The sequence below is a fragment of the Triturus cristatus genome, chromosome 2_1 (assembly GCF_964204655.1).
Source record: "Triturus cristatus chromosome 2_1, aTriCri1.1, whole genome shotgun sequence".
In the NCBI taxonomy this organism is placed as follows: Eukaryota; Metazoa; Chordata; class Amphibia; order Caudata; family Salamandridae; genus Triturus; species Triturus cristatus.
In genome coordinates, this window is record NC_140581.1 from 910,285,258 (window position 1) to 910,309,729 (window position 24,472).

Genomic DNA, 24,472 nt, shown 5'->3' on the forward strand with positions numbered 1-24,472 from the left:
TAGGCAAGACAGACATGGAGCACCATACACACCCGTGATGTGCAGAACCAGCTGAGGGGGTGGCAGAACAACCGTGCTGACAGACACATTGAGTACAGCAACAGTCATGCGCAGAGGTCAGGGAACCTGGCCCGTGTCCTGGGGGGCACCCAGGTACGTGTAGACAGGTGGCAGAACCATGTCATGCAAGCTTGAGTCCGGTGGATGCAGAGAATGGGGGCCTGGACAACGTTGGATGCATGGGGATGGCACATGTCACAATACCCACACAGTCATGGACATCATGCCCAATACACAGTCTCAGCACACACACACAGCTTGCATCTTGCCACTCGACACATTGACACATAGCCACAATCTGGGAATACCATGCCAGACATGCAGGATGCACCGTGCCAACACACCAGCATTGACTGAGCAGAGGCACCTTGGAGGCATAGGGACACCTTTAATAGTCATGTGTTTGGGATTGCAGAGGCAACTTGAAGTACACATGAACACATCATGTGGAGTAACATGTGGCTCAAACACTGGCACCCCCCTTCTGCAGCACAAATGCGTGATAGCCATGGTACTGGCACACAAGCGTCGGCTAACAGCTAAATACCCACAGCTGCACACGGAGAGCCTGACATACACCATAGATCCGCTGATGTGGAAGTCCCACGCCATGTCAAGCCAATGTCAACCGTATGTGTCCGAGGGGAGTGTCACACACATTGATGCCATCATCACAATCCACCATCCCATCACTGATGACTGACAACCAGGCAGCCCATCTATTCTGGTGTACCCAGCTGCATGTCGTGTCCCATGGGGATGCCACATGACTGCAGAGGAACCAAACCCCGACCTGGGCAGTGTGCACACATCGTGACCAACTGCCACACCCAATACACCCCAGATGCATCCCTTACCCCATGGAGACTTCCAAACGTGTCCGTGCCTGTAACGCTGAGTCAGCCCACGATGCCATGTCCATGAGGAATAGCAGTGCCACAACAATGCAACCAGCAGATGGCATGCGCAGGTACCTGGGGAAGAGAGACACACAAGAAGTCAGCCACAAAAAGCACAGCCACTTGCATGTGCATTGACTCGACACATGTATGGATGACAACATGCTAGGTCACAATTATGACTGGGGAAATACTACCATCACTGCCACCATCACTCCAGTGACACACCCACACACACCTCTGACTCACGTGCCATACATGCAGGTGGACACACACATCACAACACATGCCACACGGGGACCAAGGCGTGCACACTCAGACACTGGTACTCACCACTAAGCAAAGAAGTCGCGTATGAGCCGAGTCCGGATGTCCTCTTGCGGCTCCACATCCTCCACATCACTAGCCCCATTGCCAAGCCCTTCGTCCTCCACGGGTGGATGGTCCTCGTCATGTTGATTCAGGATGAGTGGCACAGCTCTTTCAACTGCCATGTTGTGCAGCATGCAGCAGACCATGAAGATCTTGCAAACCTTTGCCGGGGCATATGGGAGTGCGCCGCCGGTCTTGTGGAGGCACCGGAATCGGCTCTTCAGCATGCCAAACGTCCTCTCTATCACTCGCCTTGTCCGGCCATGGGCGGTGTTGTAGCGGAGCTGGGCCGGCGTGATGGGGTTGCGGAGAGGTGTCAGCAGCCAAGGCATGTTGGGATAGCCAGCGTCCCCTACATGGGAAGCACATGGACATCGTTAGAACTGGTGAAGCGGTCGTGCTGGTAGGCTATGCAAAATACAGGACAGACAGACTGTACCCACCAACAACACATGCTCGTTCGTTGCGCAGCTGCATCATCATATCAGGCATCCCGCTACGCCTCATGATGTAGGCATCGTGTGCTGATCCTGGGAAACGAGCACAGACATGTGAAATCACCATGTTGGACAGACACACCACAAGGGCATTGATGGAGTGGTAGTGCTTCCGATTGCGGTACGCCACCTCCCGTGCGTGTGGTGGTACCAAACCTACATGTGTCCCATCTATGGACCCAATGACATGGGGCATCCCTCCCAGGGCATAGAAACCACGCTTGACCTCAGTCATCTGTTCAGGGGTTGGGAACTTGATGAAGTCATCCAGGTGAATCAACATGGCCTCCAAGAAATCATGCAGCACACCGCTGAACATGCTCTGGGACATGCCACCAACATGAGCTATGGTATTTTGGAAGGTACCCGTGGCAAGGAAATGTAGGGCAGCCATTACCTTCAGCTGGGGTGTCAGTGCCGTAGGATACCTGTGCTGCGGTTGCAGGTGTGGTGCCAGTCTCGCCGTCAGCTCCAGAATCAACGGTTGGGTGAAACGGTAGAGCCGGATACTGTCATTCTCCTGCATGGTGGCCAAGTCTGGAATTCTTCGGGCAACAGGAGGCGCTCTGCAGTAATTTGGAAGTGACAAGGAAGAGTGAGTGCACTACGAGAACAACTCATGTCTACTGAGCACATGTAAATCTGGCAATACACACATGCCACATAGGGAGTCAGGCATGTGCTACATGCCCAGGACACGTATGGATGCAAGGTGACACTCCTTCCAAGACCCAGCTACACACGGTGATTGAGAACCTCCCCATGCCACGCCATGGAAATAGCTGTGTCCCAGTGCAAGTGCACTGCCCGACGCAAGACAGGAGTGACATACACCCACACATCAGCAGAAGTGTGATGCCGATTGCAGAGACTGGCAGCGGAACACTTGAGCCACAGGTCACATGACATTACACTAGTCCAGCCCACACACCTTGCCATGAAGGTGCACATGTCATGACTCACCACACATTCCTTGTGAGTTTGCTGACATGGCCTTGTCACGCTACTCCGTGTCCCTTGCATACATGTGCACCTCACATCCGAGAACACATGTGGCATGGTGTTGGGAACAGTGTGCAATGACAATCTACACACAGCCACATGTTGGTTGCTGCAACGGCTGCAGCTTTTGAGGGTGCTACAACATCAACCTGATGTAAATCCCGGACACATATATGGCATAGTCACATTGTGCACTGTGGGTAGTGATAAGTCATGTGTCATGACCCCTGTACCTGGCATCATGGGACACTTCCGTGTGTTGGTGTCGGTGCCATGCCAGTGACGCTCACACCAAGTGCGCAGTCCCACATGCACACATGTCAAAGGAGTCAAGGGCATGCCTGGCACACATTGCACCCTCACACAGTACACATGTACACATCTCATCATACATCTGGTGCCTTCTCCACTCAGGAGGCATGTTCCACATCACAGCCTGTGACACCTGTGCCCCACACATGTGGTAATGCACAGACGATGCCTTGATGTCCATTCCTGGACAAGTATGTCCATCCATGGACAAGTATGTCCGCCCTATTCCTACATGTGTGTCGCCTATCACCACAGTGATGTGTAAAATCCGCCGTACTGCTGCTGAGAGGGCCTGTGCATGTTCCCAAATCACTGTGGGAGTGCTGCCGTATGTGTACCCATCGTGATGGCGAGCGTAGATGCGAGTGTACGGTCCGTGCCACTACGGGTACGCATACGCGTGCAGACCCATAGTGATAGTGAGCGTAGATGCGAGTGTACGGTCCGTACCACTACGGGTACGCATACGCGTGCAGACCCATAGTGATAGGGCCGTACACTCGCATCTACGCTCACTATCACTATGGGTCTGCACGCGTATGCGTACCCGTAGTGGTACGGACCGTACACTCGCATCTACGCTCTCCATCAATATGGGTCTGCACGCGTATGCGTACTCGTAGTGACAGTGAACGTAGATGCGAGTGTACGGTCCGTACCACTACGGGTACGCATACGCGTGCAGACCCATAGTGATAGTGAGCGTAGATGCGAGTGTACGGTCCGTACCACTACGGGTACGCATACGCGTGCAGACCCATAGTGATAGTGAGCGTAGATGCGAGTGTACGGTCCGTACCACTACGGGTACGCATACGCGTGCAGACCCATAGTGATGGAGAGGGTAGGCATGCATGTACGGGCCGTTGCCATGCATTTGGGGTGCCCTAGGGCCCCCACACGCACCGTACCTGTGTGTGATGCTCCAAATTACATAGGGGACAAGTATTAAGGCCTACATGCATGCTGGTTGTCATGGAGACCAAGTTCAAAATTCGAAATTGTTCTGGAAGGTGCACAGCAGAAGTCAGTTGGAATTTGTCTACTTTGTTGCAATGTGTTTGTGGGGCTGACATCATGCAGGAGAATGAAACCGATAGAGAACACACAGACTGCTAGGTTGGTAGGGATTGGTGGAAACATAGGATGCAAATGTGAGTGACCAATCTCTCTGTACTCCTGTGCATGAGACTGGGCAGAAGGGCACATATAAGGCAGCCTGGTCCCATGAGGGAGCACTTGCCTGCACATCTTTGCATTCGTCGACCCAGCTGCTGCTACTGATTCCCTGGAACCATGTCAAGGGCTGTGGAGAGGACACAGCCATTCACCCTGGAGGAGAACATGGCTCTGCTGGATGTGATCCTCCCACAGTACCCCATGCTGTATGGGCGACCAGGGTATCAGGTGAGTGCATAGGCCACTGCCACAGACTGTCCCTATGTTGTGACTGTGACTTAGGCCATTGCGTCCAGGTGTAACACACATGCCATGTACTGTTGGGGGGGTCCCAGGGGGGGGGTGCCTGATGTCTCCCAGCAGTGCCCTGAGACAGGAGGGGTGGGGGCCTATCACTCACAGCAGTGCCCTGAGACAGGAGGGGTGGGTACAGAGTGCTCCCAGCAGTGCCCTGAGACAGGAGGGGTGGGTACAGTGTGCTCCCAGCAGTGCCCTGAGACAGGAGGGGTGGGTACAGTGTGCTCCCAGCAGTGCCCTGAGACAGGAGGGGTGGGGGCCTATCACTCACAGCAGTGCCCTGAGACAGGAGGGGTGGGTACAGAGTGCTCCCAGCAGTGCCCTGAGACAGGAGGGGTGGGTACAGTGTGCTCCCAGCAGTGCCCTGAGACAGGAGGGGTGGGTACAGTGTGCTCCCAGCAGTGCCCTGAGACAGGAGGGGTGGGGGCCTATCACTCACAGCAGTGCCCTGAGACAGGAGGGGTGGGTACAGAGTGCTCCCAGCAGTGCCCTGAGACAGGAGGGGTGGGTACAGTGTGCTCCCAGCAGTGCCCTGAGACAGGAGGGGTGGGTACAGTGTGCTCCCAGCAGTGCCCTGAGACAGGAGGGGTGTGTGCCTATCACTAACAGCAGTGCCCTGAGACAGGAGGGGTGGGTGTGATGCACAGTGTGAGCCTTGATCATTGATTGTGACATTGCCATCATTCCACCTGTGTACCCACTGTGGCACGTAGTGCTTTTTCCCCTCAACAGGGGATGATGTCCCTATGACAAAGGTGCAATGCGTTGGCTGCATGACATGCCTTGTTGTAACCAGCTAATTTGTACCCATATGTCTCTCTGTGACATGTGGCTGGTGTATTGATGTGGTGTCACTTGTTCTACCTCACAGGTGGGCGCCACTGCCAAGGAGCAGATCTGGCTGACCGCCGTCAGTGCCGTGAGGCGTGTGGATGGTCGGAGGCGGAGCCTGCCCCAGGTGAGGAAACGCTGGCAGGATATCCGGTGCTGGACGCGGAGGATTGCACGGCTCCTGCTGGGGGACTCACCTGAGAGCCACAAGAACCGCAACCGCCGCCGTCTGAGCCACCTCCACAGGCGTGTGCTGCCGGTGGTCTTTCCAGACCTGGAGAGGCGCTTACAGGCGATGCAGCAGCCGGAAAGGGGTAGGTACATGTGTGTTTGTTGTGTGTCACCGGCATTTGTAAGGGCACAGTAGCATGAATTCACTGGCAGGGTTTAAAGGTGCTGTGCAGATCCTGTTTGCCCCAGTATAGCGCTGTGCCCCTGCCACCCTTCCCCTCCTTGCAATGTGTTCCCTGGTCTGTGTGTAGTCACTCCTCCACAGGGTAATGTAGGCTGGCGCTTTGTCCACGGGAACAATGTCTGTAGCATCATGTGTGGGGGTGGTGTGTAACAGGTTGTGGGACATTGCCTGTGCACTGTCAAGTTCACTGCATGTGGGTTCCATATCAGTTGGCACTGATGCTGACTCCAGACATGGGAGTTGGTCTCTCATGTGTCATGCCTTACAGCGCGCATGTCCCATGTAGTGGCCTGTGACATGATGTGCATGAGTGTGCGATACACATAGTGCAGGGATGGTGACGTGTGTTGCAGTCATTACCATTCAGTAGCATGTAGTTGCGTGCCCACTACTGTCCCCTGGGGCACCTTTTCCTGAGTGGTGTATGTGTCATCATACACGTGGCCACTGTCAGTGTCTACAGCGTAAGTTGTGCTCTCTGCCATTGTCCCCTGTCACCATGTGTATAGACGTGCTATTTTTTACAGGTGTCCACTGTGCAGCCTGACCTGATTGTCCTTCTTCATACTCACAGTTGCCAGTGCCTGTGTGTCTTGCTATACTCATCTGAGGATGGGCACTGGTACCACATTATTTGTACAGGCGCACCTTGGCTGTTTGGCGTTCAATCTCGCTTTTTGCCTGCCCCTGTGTGTATCACCCAGACTATGAGATGTTGGTGCCACCTGTGTCTCAACAATTTGCCTCGTGTAGGGTCTTGTTGGGGCGGGCAATGCCTATGTGTTAAATCCTGATTACCACTTGCTGGGTCTGGGCAGTGTGTGATGTGTCTGGACACACACGCAATGTGCAGTGACAGAGTCATGTTGTGCATGTTTTCAGCATTACCTATGCAGCATGTGTCTCAAGTTCATGGATATGGTCCCTGGTCATCGGTATTTTCGCCAACGCTGTGTGGTGCAGATGCAGTGCTGGATTGTCCCCAGGGCCTGGGTGCTATGTCAGACTCCTTTTCCTGTGTTTAGCTATTGTCTCATGCTCTCCATGGTATTTCAGTGGCATGGTGGCTCAACCAACTGTGTGTTTCATGCCCTACATCGGTACCCTGTTCAGTAGATGTTAGGGATCTTCTTTTTCAGGCCATGCAATGTTACCTATGTGGATTGGACTCATGTGACAGATGTGTACAGATGTCTGATTATTTCTGTCTCTCCACCCTGCCCACAGCATCGTCGGGGGACACAGAGGGAGACATGGACACAGACCAGGCGGAGGGACCGAGCACCAGTGCCAGCCGTGACATCGGGTCTGGCACATCGAGTGGTACAGAGGCGGAGGAGAGTGTGGCCGAGGACCTGTCGACTGGCACATCAGACTACGAAGCTGACAGGTCCGGGGACGATGTCTCCGAGTGGGCGGAGGCTGCACCAGCAGCTGACAGCGGAACAACACCTCGCACCGCCCCCTCAGTTTCCACCAGCCGCCTCCCACTTGCTCGTGTCCCTTCCCAGCGTGCCCGGTCACAGCATGTCTCCTTCCTGCCAGGCACCGCACCCCCTGCCCCTGTCTCCACTGCTGCCGCCAATGCAGAGTCTGTGGACATCCAGCGGCAACTGCAGGTTGGTCAGGCTGCGATCCTTAATGTCCTCCATGCCCACGGCAAAACCCTCACCAACATCGAGGCTTTCTTGGAGGGCATTCATTCATCGCAGGCTGACCAACGCAACTTGCTGAGGTCCATCGACTCCACACTGACTGCAGCAGTGGGTCTCCTGCAGCGCGACCTCCCCCCACCTACCCCTGCCCCATCCACACTTCCCACTCCCATGCCTGTCACACGTACACCCAGACGTCGGCATGCACCCACATCAACAGACACGGGCACCACACCAGCAGGGAAGGTCCACCGCACTCCTCCTGACACGCACACACAGGGTGAGGTAGGCACACCCACTGGGTCGGGGGGCAAACGTGTGACACGCAGCCATAGTGGGAGTCCGCATTCCACCCAGTCCACTCCCTCCAAATCCCCTCCCCTCAGCTCTCCTGGCCACATCTCCCCCAAGGACACCTTCATGGCCGCTCTGTCCCTGAGCCCCACAGTTACACCACCACGCAAGCGGTCAAGGAGGTCCCCGGTCAGGGTGGTTGAGTCTCCCCCCCTGTCTCCACCCTCCCCCGGTGGCGCTGCGACCCATCCCTTTGATCCCCCCCCCTCCTTGGGGCCTGAGGTCCCTTCGGGTGCAGGGGACTCCCTGGAGGACCTTGCAAAGGTGTGTAGTGCCATCCTGGCCTCCGCCTTTGGCACTGACCCACCTCCTGTGGTGGAGTCCTCCATCCCTGCACCCACAACGCCTCCCCTTTGCCCTGATGTCCCTGCGGTGCCTGTTGCTTCCCCCCCCCCCCTGATGCCCTCACCAGTGTGGAAAACGATGCCATTTGACTGTGCAGGCAATGTAGGGGACACGCATCCCACTGTGTCCCCCATCCAGCTGAGAATCATTGACTGCCCTATGGGCTTTGTGAAGATTGAACTGCCTGCGATCCACGGACATTGTGCTCATGCTGAATAAAGCTTAATTTTGTTTTCATTATCACACTACTGCTATGCTGGTATTGGTGTTGGTGGGGCTGCTACATGGTGTTTGGTGGTGTGTAAGGGTTTGGGTGTGTGGGATGTGTAGTAGTGTACTGCTCATTGGTGGGACCCTGTGATCTGTGTGCCATCACAAGGTGTTGGCTAACTTTCTTTGTTCATGTAAGCAGTTACTGCATGGTGCACTTGTCCCAGGGTGTATTCCTTCCTCTGTGTACCCAGCTTTCTTCCCTGCAGGGTGTTCCCAATGTTTAGCGCAGAGCTGTGTCTACATGAGCTGTGTGTGTGACGGAGCCCTTCTACTTTGGCCATGCATGCAGGGCCATGTCTCCACCTGCGACAATCGTGGCATCCTTGGTGATCACTGTACTTGTGTGTGGAGTCTGTTGACATGAGTTCATGGGGACATGTTCCCTTGTAGCCAGTATGCATGTGGATGATTCTGGCCTCACACACATGTGTTACACCCCTCCTGTATCAGGGCACTGCTGGGAGTGATGGGCACCCACCCCTCCTGTCTCAGGGCACTGCTGGGAGGACTCCACACCCACCCCTCCTGTCTCAGGGCACTGCTGGGAGGACTCTGCACCCACCCCTCCTGTCTCAGGGCACTGCTGGGAGGACTCCACACCCACCCCTCCTGTCTCAGGGCACTGCTGGGAGGACTCTGCACCCACCCCTCCTGTCTCAGGGCACTGCTGGGAGGACTCCACACCCACCCCTCCTGTCTCAGGGCACTGCTGGGAGGACTCCACACCCACCCCTCCTGTCTCAGGGCACTGCTGGGAGGACTCCACACCCACCCCTCCTGTCTCAGGGCACTGCTGGGAGGACTCCACACCCACCCCTCCTGTCTCAGGGCACTGCTGGGGGGACTCTGCACACACCCCTCCTGGGTCTGGACACTGCTGGGAGGACTCTGCACCCACCCCTCCTGTCTCAGGGCACTGCTGGGAGGACTCTGCACACACCCTCCTGTCTCTGGGCACTGCTGGGAGGACTCTGCACACACACCTCCAATTTCTGGATATGTACGCTTGGGACATACACGGTGTGGGTGCGCTCCATGCATTCGAGGTGAGGGTACGGGTCGTACTTACACTGTTGGGGTGGGGGGTACGCTCCATGCATACGCGGGTGAGGGTTCGTGTCGTACTTACACTGTTGGCATGGGGGGTACGCTCCATGCATACGCGGGTGGGGGTACGGGTCGTACTTACACTGGTGGGGGTGGGGGTACGGTCCGTACGCCCGGGGGTGAGGGTTCGAGTCGTACTTACACTGTTGGGGTGGGGGGTACGCTCCATGCATACGCGGGTGGGGGTACGGGTCGTACTTACACTGTTGGGGTGGGGGGTACGCTCCATGCATACGCGGGTGGGGGTACGGGTCGTACTTACACTGTTGGGGTGGGGGGTACGCTCCATGCATACGCGGGTGGGGGTACGGGTCGTACTTACACTGTTGGCATGGGGGGGACGCTCCATGCATACGCGGGTGGGGGTACGGGTCGTACTTACACTGTTGGGGTGGGGGGGTACGCTCCATGCATACGCGGGTGGGGGTACGGGTCGTACTTACACTGTTGGCATGGGGGTTACGCTCCATGCATACGCGGGTGAGGGTACGGGTCGTACTTACACTGTTGGCATGGGGGTTACGCTCCATGCATACGCGGGTGAGGGTACGGGTCGTACTTACACTGTTGGCATGGGGGGTACGCTCCATGCATACGCGGGTGGGGGTACGGGTCGTACTTACACTGTTGGGGTGGGGGGTACGCTCCATGCATACGCGGGTGGGGGTACGGGTCGTACTTACACTGTTGGGGTGGGGGGTACGCTCCATGCATACGCGGGTGGGGGTACGGGTCGTACTTACACTGTTGGCATGGGGGGGACGCTCCATGCATACGCGGGTGGGGGTACGGGTCGTACTTACACTGTTGGGGTGGGGGGGTACGCTCCATGCATACGCGGGTGGGGGTACGGGTCGTACTTACACTGTTGGCATGGGGGTTACGCTCCATGCATACGCGGGTGAGGGTACGGGTCGTACTTACACTGTTGGCATGGGGGTTACGCTCCATACATACGCGGGTGAGGGTACGGGTCGTACTTACACTGTTGGCATGGGGGGTACGCTCCATGCATACGCGGGTGGGGGTACGGGTCGTACTTACACTGGTGGGGGTGGGGGTACGGTCCGTACGTCCGCGGGTGAGGGTTCGAGTCGTACTTACACTGTTGGGGTGGGGGGTACGCTCCATGCATACGCGGGTGGGGGTACGGGTTGTACTTACACTGGTGGGGGTGGGGGTACGGTCCGTACGTCCGCGGGTGAGGGTTCGAGTCGTACTTACACTGTTGGGGTGGGGGGTACGCTCCATGCATACGCGGGTGGGGGTACGGGTCGTACTTACACTGTTGGGGTGGGGGGTACGCTCCATGCATACGCGGGTGGGGGTACGGGTCGTACTTACACTGTTGGGGTGGGGGGTACGCTCCATGCATACGCGGGTGGGGGTACGGGTCGTACTTACACTGTTGGCATGGGGGGGACGCTCCATGCATACGCGGGTGGGGGTACGGGTCGTACTTACACTGTTGGGGTGGGGGGTACGCTCCATGCATATGCGGGTGGGGGTAGGGTCCGTACATATCCGTCCCCACGCTATGTGATGCTTGTGCGGGCCGTACCCAGGCCTTTGCCACGTGGGTACGATCCGTCCCGCCATTGTTGGGGTGACGTGTGTGTGGGCGTGGTACGACTCGTACCCACGCTCTTGAGGCGTGGGTACGGGACGTACCTGTCTGGTTGTGTTGCCGGTTCGTGTGGTGACGGACTTCCGTTGTGGCGGTCGCTGGCTTATCAGGACACACCCCCACCCCCTCGTGGTGACCAGGGCATGGGAGTCAGGTATGTCCAGGCCATGTGTGACTTATGTGGTTGTTTTGTGGTCTGCCCTGGTCGTGCCACCCCCACCCCACCCCACTTTCCCCCCTCCCTTAGTTATTCTGACCTTCTGCGGCGTCTGCGTCGGTGCCTGTAGAGCAGGTGGACTGCTATGAGGGCAGGGATGACTCGTAGGTTCGGGTCCATGTCTGTCCGTCGCGTACTGGTACTCCAATCGCGTCGTCCTGTCGCGTACGGGTCCTCCTTGGTGGCGTCGTCCTGTGTGTCCGTCACGTACTGGTCCTCCTTGTTCGCGTCGTCTGTCCGTCGCGTACTGGTGGTCCTTGTTCGCGTCGTCCTGATTTCCCGGCAGTTTTTGGCTGCCGCAAAATATTCACCGTGCGGGGTGACGTTGGTGCGAATCGTGATTCCTGGGTCGTGAATGGCTGGCTGCGAGCGTCCCGACGTCAGGTCGGCACTTTCCCGGATCGCATTGGTAGGTGTTTTTTTGTTCGGTCGGACTTTTTTACGAATCGTACGGTCATGGTGTACCCGTGCAAATCGTAATTCCTTGTTTGTAGAAATTGACGACCGGGTACGCGTCGGACGGAGAATATGCTCCGTCCGACGGTTCGTACCGGGTTTTTACCGGATCGTGATCGGCACCTCAATGTTTAACACGCTTTGTGGCCACCTTAATGGTTCATTAAGTATTGTATTTAGATGCTGCTTTTGAATGTCAAATGTTTGCCTAAGAACCAGAAAATATTATCAGAAAAAAAAATATGACATGAGGTTGACTAATGGGATAAAAACTGCTTATGTATCTCGGACTAATAGTCATCCTGGAAATGATGGCCAACTAATCTTGCTAAGGCCCTTTCTAGGCACATGGCATCACTTCCTGATTCAAACTTGTCTTGTTAGTTAGTGTTGCTTGAATTTGCATCAGTTCTTACCTCCCTGCCTGTCAAGGTGATGGCAAGAATATTGTGATGTCCAAAACATTGATGCATATAATATTGTTTTTACGTTTAATTCATTATGTTTTTTGTACTATTTAATTAGTGTTGTAAGTTATTTTTAATTTAAAACTTCCGTTTTTAATTCAACTAATGTAATAAGTAATTTTTTGAATTTTTTTTAGCAATTAATTTTGTTTTCAGTTTTATAACATATTAAGAGTGGGCTGTTGGGTTTATAGGGGGGAAGGGTAGGGAGATGTCTAAAACATGTTTGTAATCATATTTGTTATGTGAATATTTGTTGTATGAATGAAAAATATATTTTAAGTTTTCTCAGTTGTAAATTGATATTTCATAAGTTACATTGTATGAGAAAGTATTTGTAGAAGTGTGTAAAATAAAAATATAATTTTTTTACAGTTTTGGATGTAAATGTGTGCTTTATTATGTTTAAAAATTTATTAATATTGTAGATAAATTCAAGAAAACTTAAATTGTTAATTTGTTATGGTTTAAGGTTGGTTTCTATATTAATATTTTTTACATATTAAACTTTTTTTATTTAAATATATTTTATTTTTTTATAGATTCTGAGAATATTTGCATTTGATGTCTAAATTAATTTGCAAATTTTTACATATTAAGTATATAAAATTAGAAAAGCAGTGCAAGAATATGTATATTATAATTCATTTTCTTTTTTTAATTAAGTATTAAATATTTATATTTGCTTATAAACTAAGATAATTTAAATGTTTAATTAATACATTTTGCTTCTGAGGGGCCGATTGCGGTGTCGTTAGGAAAGGTTCCGGATGAGATTCAGCATTGCAGAATCAGATTCTGAGCCTTTGTTTCCTACCGAATCATTCAGATTTCCCAACGACAGATTACGATGTCCAAAAACCATTGGAGCCAAACGAATTGGTTCATAAAGACATCTGGACAAACCGGGTCTTTAAGAGCCGAATTGTACCGGTCTATGGACACGGTTTCCGGACAAGTGATTGCGATGACCGATTTGGACAGCTGTACCGATTTGGTTCACACAAGACGAAACAGCTGCCAAATCTGGCTTTGGGTGCCCTTTTGCGGGCCCCCTTCATCGTGAGTCCTCCTAGTGTGCCCCATGGGGGTACCCATGGGACCCCTCTTCCCAACCATGCACAGTGTGGCAGGCACCATGGGGCACCTGCTGCAGGGTGCAAGGTTATCCTCAACCACCACTTTTGTCAATGGGTGCCTGTGTTCACGTTCGGTATACAGGCTCCCATCAAATTCAATGCGAGTCAGAACGAACGCTATTGGGATGCATCGTACTCGGTCGTTCAGACTCACAGGACCAGAGTGTTTGGAAACTGTTCTGGAACCAATTCGTTCGGGACAGTTTCTTAACAACATCGTAATTGACCCCTAAGTGTGTGCTTGAAATTGTTTTTTAGTAAAAGTAGTTTTTATTTATAGTTGTTGTGTTAATTGACTATTTTTGTTTTCATAGTTTACGAAAATATGCCTCTTTACAGTAAGTTTTGTATAGTTTCATTTTTATAGTTATATTGGTTATAGATTTGTTTATATTTAGTTAATTATTTTGCTTTTTAATGTGCTATTTTTAAACTCAATAAATTGTATTTTTATTTGTGTTATTACAATTTTTTTACTATAGTTAATTTAATATTTGTATAATTTAATTGTATAAAATATATTTGGATTTGTTTTATATCATAGATATATATATATGAATGTTTATGAAAATTTATATATATATATATATATATATTATCTACTGGCGGTCGCCAGTAGATAGTTATAGTTAGGACCGTGTTTCCATAGGAAATCCGCAACATTCTATTTGGAATAACTTTGGCGCCGGTTGACGAATCCTCGTAAACTTTTCAAAATAGGTGGGGCGCTCCACTCCGCTCCTACCCTGAAAGTCTCAGGGGGATTCGTCAAGCGGGGGCTGAGAAAAAAGGGGGGTCCCAAAACGCGTTTTCCCCATGCAATTTTCCATAGGGACCTTTAGTCCAAGGTACAGCCCGAACGGCTGAACAGAATTACTTGAAATTTGGCAGAGAGGTAGTCCTCAGCTCAGGGAAGTGCCTGGTGTCAATCTGTTCAGTAGTTCCTGAGAAAATCAAAAGTAAAATCATATATATATGTGGGCGGAGCCTAACCACACATCTCATCCAGAGATCTGATTGGCTGTCAGCACTTCATCCAAGAAGTGTTGGCAGCCATCTTGGGACCAATATACATGATAGCACCTCATTAAAAAGCATTGCAGTTAATAGAAGGTTTTAAGACTTTAGTTACATTATAAATCATTTGTTGATGGTACCATACTCATTTTAGGAATTGTGGTATGTTCTAAGGTGATTTTACCATGTGAAAAAGCCTTCTGCTGGGATATCATGATTGAGAGAAAAATATTTTCTCATGCTTTTCCCACAGAGGTTTGGAAGGTGATCTATAAGCTAAACTGAGAGCTTATTTTCTGTAAATTCACATTATCTTTCTCAGTCATGTGAGAATGAAGTCTGACATTCTCAGTAAAACATGTACATCCAACAAGGGCAGAGACTGTCAGTTGATTCCTTTGTGTTCTACTGCAGCTTCCCAGAGTGTTCCAAAGAACAACTAGAGCGCTAACAGTCCTACTTATGATAAACGTATGGCACACCTGAAGCCATCTTGCTTGGATTAAAGTGGTAACTCTTAAAACATTTAATTTAAAAAGGAACAAAATGAGGGGGTTCATTTTTCCATAACAAGTATGATTAGTGCTGCAGAAAGAAAAACTAGGGCACATTTTGACTTCTGAAATCCTCTTTTATTTCATTAAAAAATTCTGACATGCAGACTGAAACATGCACTTTCAATACCAGCAGCAGTTTTCCCTGGTGAGCAGTAGCTTTACTACAGTGATCTAATGAGCAAAAAGAGTGCTAACATTCTGAATTGATGGCAAATGTGTGACACATCTGAATGCCTTCTTGATGGAATCAAAGTAAAAAGCTGAAAGTATTTCCTACTGAGGAGACTGCAGTAAATGAGGAAATTAGGAAACTTCATAACAAATAAGTCTCCAAAGATGGCCACCAGAGACAAAAGAGCCCAAATGTAGCCCAAATATCACCCAGATGTAGCCCAAGTATAGCCCAATGACAGAATGTCCCAGAGTGTTCTTAAAAACAACTAGAGCGCTTACTACCTTCATTATGACAAAAGTATGGCACACCTGAACCCATATTGATTGGAATAAACTGGTACCACTTAAAACATTTAATTTAAAAAGGAACACAATGAGGGGGTTCATTTTGCCATAGAAATTATGATTAATGCTGAAGAAAGAAAATGAGGGCACATTTTGAGTGACTTCTCAAATCCTCTTCTATTTCATTAAAAAATTCTGGCATGCAGACTGAAACATGCACTTTTAATACCAGGAGCAGACTTCCATGGTGAACAGTAGTTTTACTACAGTGATCTAATGAGCAACTAGAGTGCTAACTTTCAGAATTTATGGCAAATGTGTGACATATCTGAATACCTTCATGATAGAATCAAAGTAAAAAACTGAAAGCATTTCCTACTGAGGAGACTGCAGTACATGAGGAAATTAGGAAACTTCATAACAAATAAATCTCCCAAGATGGCCACCGGAGACAAAAGAGCCCAAATGTAGCCCAAAATCACCCAGATGTAGCCCAAATATAGCCCAATGACAGAAGTGTGCAAAACACTTATTATTTTGTGTTTTTGCAGTGTTATATAGTGCAGACTTGTCAGGTATTGGAGTGCTTTACATGAGCATTGGTTACATCACACAAGAACAAATTCATTTTGGTTGTTGACATGGGGAGACTAAGTGATTTGACCAGAATCACAGAATGTCGAGCTGAAGCAGAAACTCCAACCTGGTTCCCCAGTTGCAAAGTCTGCAGTTCTGGAAGTAACACCACATCCTCTCCCCTAAGTGCAACATTTAATCAAGTGGTCAACTGGATAAAAAAACATAAAGATAACAAATAATTTAAAAGTGCTTTGTCGCTATTTGAAAACTCAGAAAATATGTCCTTATTTTAGTCTTTTAGAGCACTAACCATAATTTTGATGCCAATAAGACCCTCTCATATATGTAATTTCTAAAGGAAATGCTCTAGGTATTACAGTTTTGATTACATCAAGATGACGTCAGGCGTTCCACACTTTTGTAATAAATATAGAATGTTAGCAATCTAGTTGTTCATTAGGATACTGTTGAGAGGCAGAGGCCAGGGGCACGGACTCTGAAAATTAAAGGCAGGTAGGAGGGTGCAAAGGCAACAATTTAACCACACTGAGCAGGCAGGAAGGGCCGTGGCAGCACAACAGACTATGGAGGGCAGTGGAAAGGGGGGCAGGGGCAACAAACCAACAATACAGGACTTGCAAGAGAGGCTGTGGCAATGTAATAGACCATTGTGGGCAAAAGGAAGGGGCAATGGTAGTACAACCATACATGCCAACAGACCCGATTCAGCCAGGAAACGTCCAATGTTTTAAGGCTCAAATGGGCTTTATTTGATCTGTCTCCTGTCTACAATCTCCTCTTTTTCAATGTAACTCAAAGGGGAAGATCAATACCCCAGTTTTTTTTCAAAATCTCCCTCTTACCAAGTTCAAAATGTTCGCAAGTATGGTACATTGGATCATGGAAGGAAATGGGGTAGGGACATGGACTTGGATAACAGAGGACAGGAGGTACATGGAGAGGTGCACCAAACTGACCCTGCAGGGCAGGCATCAGGGTTTGCAGCAGCACAATACACCACACAGGGCATGCGGGACGGGAGTGCAGCACAACAATCCATAGAAAGCAAGAGGGAGGGGACAGGACCATGCACATGGACAACAGAGAACAGAGGGGCAAGAGGCAATGGTAGCTAGCTGACCATAATGGACAGACAGGAGAGAAAGCTGCAGCATAACAGACCATAAAGGGCAGGAGGGATGGATCAGGGGCATTACAATGGAACAGACAAGCCAGGAGGGAGAGAGTAGGGGTCTGCACATGTAAACAGAGGGCTGGGGGCAAGGGGGCAGGGCTGGAGCAGCAAGATAGCCATGGAGGTCAGGCAGGATGGGCAATAGAAGCAAGACACACCATGAAGAGCAACAGTGAGACTGTGATGGCATACACACAGACCATGGAGGGAAGGTGTGTGGGGGTCAGGGGCAGCTAACTGACCACACAGGGAAGGTGGGAGGGGCCATGGCAGCACAGAAGACCATGCATGGCAAGTGGGAGGGTTAGTGGCAGCACAATGGCTATGATGGGCAAGAAGGAGGGTGCAGGGGCTTGCACAAAGGACGATGGAGGATAGAAGGGAGGGTCAGGACCTGTGCACAGACAAGAAAGTTCAGGGGAAGGGGCCTCACAACGGACCGCATGGGGCAGGCAGGAGGAGCAGTTGCAGCACAACAGACCAGGGAGGGCAGAAGGGTGTGGCAGTACAATGGACCATGTAGGACAGGAGGAAGAGGATAGGAGCATGGCATGTGGACAGGCAGGGTGGAGGTGGCAGGGACAGGTTACAGTCATCTGACAATGCTAGGCAGGTGGGAGGGGAGTGGCAGCTCAACAGAACACTCAGAGTAGATAGGAGTGGCAGGTCCATGGAACATGGTGGGCAAAAAGGATGGAGCAGGGGCATGCACAAAGACATCGGAGGGCAGGGGGAAGGAGAATAGGGGCAGCAAGCTAAGCACAGAGTTTAAGCAGGAGGTCAATGATGGGGCATAGAATTGGGCAATGGAGGGCAGGAGGAGGGGACTGGTACATCATACTAAATTGAGGGCAGTGGCAGCACATCAGACCATGCATGGCAGGAGGGAGGAGGCTAGTCCATGGATTCACACAACAGAGGACGTTTGTGACTGTGACTCCGGGCTCACTTGGCAGAAACACCCCCTGACCCTCCACCCCCTATCGCAAAATGTAATGCCCGTGAAAAGGGTAGGTGAACACAGTGTTATATAGAACATAGTCCTGAGAGCACGATTGAAAATGAAAACTAGATATAGTGTATGGTATAAACTATGCACCAAAAAGTGTGATATAAGGTGAACCGGGCGTGAAATATAATATGCAATACATTGTGCGCAATGACAGATTCATTGGAGAGCGCGAGATAGCACAGGCACTAGCGCGTGCTATGCGATGTGCGCCTTGGAGTGTAATATGCACAGGGCAGTGTTGTGTAACCTAACTAGTCTCTAAAGTTGTAATATAAAATATGTGCTGGGGAGTGTAACGTTGCATATGCACTGTGACAAAGATATGGATCCCAGATTGTAATATGTATGGCATAGCACTGTGCGTTATAACATAGACATCGAGGAAGGCACGTTAGATGGGGCAATATAACCCGTGCGAAGACAAGTGTGGCATGACATATTCACGGGGTGGTGTTACAGTGCACATGGGCTAGAGAGTGTCATAGCATATGCACTAGCTGGTGGAAAACAACACAGAGGTGTGTGGCACTCGGCAGGCAATGGTGGGTGTAACACAGCATTGGGCTCTGCCAGGAGCGCGCTGTGACTCTCAAGTGATGTTCGTCCCCTTTCCAGAGAGTAAAATAAAAAGTATTACACATCCGGCAGTGGATGTGTGTTTTATTAACCGTGAGGGCGGTTTCTTACATAGTTTTGGTCGAATTTTTGTCGAATCCCCTTTGAATGGCTTGGTGTGCATGTGTATTAAATGTGCCCGTCAATAGCTACCCATGTTTGTATAAATAAACGACAAGGGTGTCTACCGGGATTAGGCACGGTAGGGCATCAGACATGTCAGAGCTTCACTAGTGGTGTAAATACATTCCACGTGGATTCATTGTATGCATAGTCGCCTTTTAATGAATATCACTCAAATCGTCATGGTGATAGGTACGTACGGTTTGTCCAGCATGTCCTAGGTGTGTCTATAAATATATATTTTTTAAAAATAATAAAAAACAGTGGCCGGCCCTGGGGATTGGGGTAAAAAAATATAATTAGGAGACAGGCCCTGGGGGATGGGGTCATCAGGGCCAATAAATTAGAATAAGAAGGGGAACCACACAGCCCTCCTTCTTAAAAAATTAAAATAAATAAAAGACTGGCATCGTGCCGGAGGCCACGCCCCCTCCTTGCAGCACTCTGCAAACGCGCCCCCTGGCGAGTTGTAAGTTGGGGAATTAATTCCTCTTCAATACTGAGGGTCCCTGAGGGCCAACTAGCCCAACAGGCATCTCCAGTATGCGCCAGGGAGCTGCGCTGCAGACAGGTGTTCTGAGGCCAAGCCCCTTTTTACACCTCTCTGCAGCGCAGCTCTGTGGTGCTTACTGGAGGTACCTAGTGGTCTAGTTTGACCCTAGGGACCCTTAGGATTCAAGGGGACTTAATCTCTCAACTTAGAACAGCCACAGGGCGCGTTTACACAGTGGTGAAGGGAGGGGACGGGGCCTGAGGTGACGTGTGCAAACACGCACTATGGCACGTTTTAAATTGGGGATATAATTTCCCTTCAATACTGAGGGCCCCTGGGGGCTAACTAGCCCACCAAGTGCTTCCAGTAAGCGCCACTGAGCTGCATTGCAGAGAGGTGGTCCAGGCTGTGCCACTTTTTACACCTCTCTGCAACGCAGCTCTGTGGCACTTACTGGAGGTACCTAGTGGGCTAGTTGGACCCTAGGGACCCTCAGGATTCAAATGAACTTAATCTCCCACCTAAAAACGGACACAGGGCGTGTTTACACAGTGGTGAAGGGAGGGGACGGGGCCTGAGTTAACGTGTGCAAAAACGCCCTGTGGCCTGTTTTAAGAGGTAGTTTTAATCCCCCTGCCCTATTATATACTAGGGGCTTACAGAGGAGGTCATGCTAATCACAGGGGGACCCCAACGCATAATGTTCCCTAGTGTATGTAGGTGTTTTCACTGTATTCTAAGTGTCTTTTAACATAGCACTGGCTCTAGGACTGGTTAGTCAGACTCAGTTACCACCAGTATCCGTCTGAAAAAGTTGAGGGTACAGGATGATTTTGCAACAAGGATTCTTTCTGCTCTTCTTTTTGTTCTTTCTGCATGTTATCCTTCTTCCTGCACTTTTCTTCGTCTTTGAGGACTTCTGTTGCTTCTTTCTGCACATCTTTTTTTTCTTTCTGTGCATTTTTTCTTCTTTCTTCACATGTCCTATCTCTGTAGGCATAGTTAGAAATTAGCATTTAAAAAACCTTTGAAATTCAGAGAAAAAACCATAGGTTTCAGGCACGTTATAGTTAGGAATTAGCATTTAAAAAACCTCAGAAATTCACTGAAAAAACCATAGGTTTCTGGGGTGTTATAGTTAGCTGGACTTTTCACTTGTACAAAACCATTGAAATTCCCCCGTTATAGTTAGTTCAGCTAACTATAACTCGCGCGCCCGCAATGCACTGCTGATGACGTCACATATTACATCACTCATGACATGGTCAGTGACATCACTCATGACATCACTGATGACATCTCAAATGACATCACTGATGACATCACTGATGACATCACTGATTACATCATTGAGTGAATGTCTGTTTTTCTGAAAATTAAATATGTTTTATATATGTATATCTCAAGGTCGATGGAAGAATAAATGGGTATATAAGTGTCTAAATGAATGATTTGTTTTTGAAAAATTGATTGTGTAACTGACTGATTAAGTGTATCATAGTGAATACATGGCTTAGTGAGTAATGTTTAAATATGTAAATATCTGTATCAGTCTCTCACTTTGTGTATAAGTGGCTGCATGGGTTGGTGAGTAGCTACATGGGTGTCTATATAGGTTATTAGTTGGTTTTTTGAGTATCAGTCTGAGTGTCTGCATGGTTCGGTGGGGGGTATTACGTAGTGCATAGGTGCATGAATGAGTGACTCACTGTTTGTATGTGTTGAAGACAGCATGTGTGCAGGACTGTATGGGTGGATGAGTGTGTGTATGGGTGTGTTATTGAGTGAATGACTGTCTCAATAGTGTCTTTATGAGTAACTACATATGTTTTAAACTAGTATATGTGACTATTGGTGTATATAAGTGAGTATATGTGAGAGTGAGAGATTGAAAGAGTTCCTGTATGAATAAGTATGTGTTTCTATAAGTGATTGTTTAAAAGACTAAGTATGTGTAAGTGTCCGTAGAAGTAAGTGTGGTGGTGTGTGTATAACTGTATATGCAAGTAAATGTATGTTTGATTCTTTATTAGCATGAGTGACTATGTGTGTGAGTAACTCTATGGATGAGTGGCATTGTGTAACAGGATGTATAGGTGTATGAGTACATATTATGAGTGAGTACATGTATGAGTGACTGTATAGGACTGTTGCTGAATGAGTGGATGTGTATGTGGATCTTAGAATTACTGAAGAGGTTGTTGTAACTGGTATTGGTATGTCCATTGTTTTGAAAATGTTAGTCTCTATTTTTGAATGTGTGTATCAAAGGTTATATTAGGGTGAGAGGAGGTCTGCCACTCTATCACAAGGATGATGTCATCAGTGATGTCATTAGTGATGTCATTTGAGATGTCATCAGTGATGTCATGAGTGATGTCACTGACTATGTCATGAGTGATGTAATATGTGACGTCATCAGCAGTGCATTGCGGGCGCGCGAGTTATAGTTAGCTGAACTAACTATAACGGGGGAATTTCAATGGTTTTGTACAAGTGAAAAGTCCAGCTAACTATAACACCCCTGGAACCTATGGGTGAATATATATATATATATATATATATATATATATATATATATATATATATATATATATATATATATATATATATATATATATCGATCCACAACTTCCGGTCACAAAATCCAGGATGTCGTGGGCGGTCCGAGAAAAAGACGCCGGAAATCTTTATATTACGTACACAAAAGTTGGTGTAATCCACAGAAACCACTCGGACACCTTCACGTGCTGAAAAAATATTTGTATTAAATGGCAAGTTTGAAACTACGCGTTTCGGCTTTACGCCTTGATCACGTTTACCGAAGCTCATTGTTAACGTGATTATATTCAATCTTTACAAAATAAACGAAGGACTCTTACACAACCTGTGTATAAATGCTACTGTGGCGGCCATTTTGTAATGTGTACGACTGATAACATGCCTAAGCACGATTTAAGCTGATATATTGCAAATACATGCATATCACACTTTATACATCAAGTAAATCAACTTATGTAGTATTATAAGCCATGGATTACATTCTAATGATAACAGTACATGATTATGATGTCACATATTATGCAGTAAATGGGCCTCACCCCTATAGTCAAGCTCCACACACATAGGTTTACCGCATATCAATTCAAGCCCTAGTGGGCTGTGGATTCAATAAAACAATAGTACCAATAATTACAGTCAACTTCCTTCACCCAAGTGGGTTAAAGTAGACATCAATACTTAGATCCAAGCGTCTCAGTCTGTCACAGTTAGTGATATTACATATGGCCACAAAGAATTTTCAGACAGTAGATAGATGAAGTGCCACCACCTAAAATATAAAAGATTAAAATTACTGAAAGCATTATATTACTCTTTGACAGTCAGTTGTTCATTACTTCTCATGCAAGTGGATCGCCAGCTCTTCACTTGAGTTTAGACCATTAGGTGCTAAACTTTCTAAATCAATTATATATCTTGACTCTAATTTTCTCAGCGGAAGGGATTAGACAGTTAAGTGATGGTTAATGTTATTGCAAATCGAGCATGGCAGACTCTTTCAGTGACCACGTAGTAGGGCAGATTAAAAAACTAACACTCGCCATGAATAGAGGTAAAAGAAAGTATACAACTGAACAAAGGAAGTACAACCAATTGATTCTAAAGTTGCAAAATGAGGAAGTGGTTATACAAACCTTAAATAAAGGTGGTAATATCGTCCTCTGGCTGAAGAAAGAATATTTAAAGGAAGCATACAAACAGTTAAATGAGGTTCAGTGTTATAGAAGGAGTACTCCACTTAAATGCAAGGCAACGCAAGAGTCTTTGTTTAAAAACTAAGGGTGGGCGTAGTGGGCGTAGTGGGGCTACGTGAAGCAGCACGTAGTGTGCCCAAATCTACGCACACTACGTGCTTCGCGTAGCCCCACTACGCGCCACCCGCCTCCCGCCCGCCCTCCGTTTAAATCAAACCCCCGCATTTACAATAAATACAAAATTAAAGAAACTTACCTGAAACGCGGCGTCTCCGGGGCTCCCTCTTCCATTCCCAACTTCTTCTGACAAATGCGCATGCGCGGGCGTCCGCGCATGCGCATTTGTCAGAAGAAGTTTGAAATGGAAGAGGGAGCCCCGGAGACGCCGCGTTTCAGGTAAGTTTCTTTAATTTTGTATTTATTGTAAATGCGGGGGTTTGATTTAAAAGGTGGGCGGGAGGTGGGTGGCAGCGGCAGGCAGCTACGCTTCGCCCTGGGTGTGCGTAGCGCTAGCCTGCTTCGCCTACTTCGAAAACTGCGAAGCAGGCAGTGCTACGTACACTACGTGGGCGAAGCGTAGTGTCTCGCCCAGGGTTATTAAAAACTCGTTGGGATGGAAAAATTTGGGACTTTTGAGTTGGGATGAATACAAATTCATTAAGAAAGAACATCCATTGGTGCCGTATATATATATTATAAAAGTCCATAAAAATATGAATGTACCACCAGGCAGTCCAATCATTGCGGCCTGTGATGGGCCACTGGAAAACCTTTCCAAATATATAGATTATTTTTTACAACCCCATATGAAGAATCTTAAGTCATATGTACAGGATACGAGTGACTTTTTAACAAAAACCAAAGACTTATCCTGGGGCTCAGACTTATTGCTTGTAACACTAGATGTATGCTCTCTTTATACCTGCATAAAACATCAAGACGGGTTGAGAGCAGTTGAGTACTTTTTAAACACGAGACCAATGGTTTATGCGCAACATACTCGAATGTTATTAGACATGTTATCTTTTAGCTTGGAAAACAACCAATTCCTTTTTAACGGCCAGTTTTATCAACAGGTACAGGGTGTCGCGATGGGGGCCAGTTTCTCCCCCAGCTATGCCTGTTTGTTTATGGGCTGGTGGGAGGAACTGGTCCTCATGCGT